Consider the following 1,499-nt stretch of genomic DNA (forward strand, 5'->3'; position numbering starts at 1 on the left):
ATGATTGCGGATTTTTCTTTCTGTCCTTGTCTTTTACATTTATGTTGGCTTCATTATCCCACTGTCCAGAGGTGCAGTAAGATGACAGTCCTGAAAGAAACGCGCGGGAACTTTCGTATAGACAGAACAACGCGGGAAGGAGCAAAAGGGAGAGACAAAAAGACCGGCTCGACGGCAAAGCACGGATATTGATTGATTTCTGTGATACCGGAATGAGTATATGGATTGTTCCCCCCCTCTATCGCTGTCTAGAAGGGTTCGGAGTAAACGAGGAAGGAATCAGCACTCAGATTTGACTTTCGATTTTGTGTTCCTTAACGAGATCATTTAATATTTGCTAACTCACGCCTGAGCGCAGCGGACTAACGGGAGCGCGATCAAAGGACTCGCCGTCTGAGTCCCGTCTGCGAGTGTCCCCCCGGCACGCCATTTTTCTCCAGTTTCAGACAACACTCGGAGTCAGTTTTCCCTTGCACAGACGCCAATTCTCACGGCCAACGCGCAACGCTCGCTGATGATAGATAGCCGGTAAACTGATTGTGTCACTCGCCCTGCCTCGGATAATTGAATCATTATCGTGACTGACGAGTTACTGCCATCGCTTTCCCTCGTCCGATAAGTAGCGCAAGAGGCAGCCCGGGCGAGGTTAAAGACGAAGCCCTAGCCATCTCATCGTTTCGAAACAAGTTCAGCAATGGCGCACGCACAATAGCTTTGATCAGTATCACGTAATTGCAAACTTACAACTTTTCGCTAATATCAGGAAGCCAACAAATGAAAGTTCCATAAGATGCGTGGTTGCGTTTGTGAGGGAAAAAATTAGAACACTCGACTTTCGTAGTCACTCAAAACCCAGGGGGACAAGTTTTGATTAATACCTTTTGACGGCTTTGCTGGGATCGAAGTTAACTAAAAATGACAATCCGACTGTTGAAATGATTTTATGCGCAAATTGCACCAAAGTACTGATATACATTGTTGGATTGTTGTGCAGCACACGCGAACATAGAGCGATCTAATTCTCGTCCGTTTTTTCCACCATTCTAAACCTACTTCAAATTATTTATCAACAACTAAAGCTCGGAGGCTAAAGAACAGAAGGGTTCAGAGACTCAGCCACTTTGAATCACTTACGAAGGAGGAAGGACCGAACTACCGAGAAGAGCGAAGCAAAATTCAAATACAAAGACGAAGAATATTTTCCCAACAAACCTCAGCGCGGATAAATAAACAAACTGACAGTTCATATAAGAAAATTCCGAAAACCTTGACCGGCGCGTGGAAGTTCTCTTCAGATGAACCCTTCATCACAGCCCGGCTTCTCAATCCCATCTTAAGTATTTTTCTGACCCAAACTTGCCCGGTATAATGAGGTATCGAACACGCGCTAATAATATATATCAAAACCTCTGTAAGAAGGTATTGGCTGCTGTGGTGGAAGGTATTTAATCAGCACGGTACAGGATTCCACCCTAGGCTGCTTTCCCACGGGATCTTAG

This window comes from Penaeus monodon, chromosome 30 (assembly GCF_015228065.2).
Source record: "Penaeus monodon isolate SGIC_2016 chromosome 30, NSTDA_Pmon_1, whole genome shotgun sequence".
NCBI classification, from domain to species: Eukaryota; Metazoa; Arthropoda; class Malacostraca; order Decapoda; family Penaeidae; genus Penaeus; species Penaeus monodon.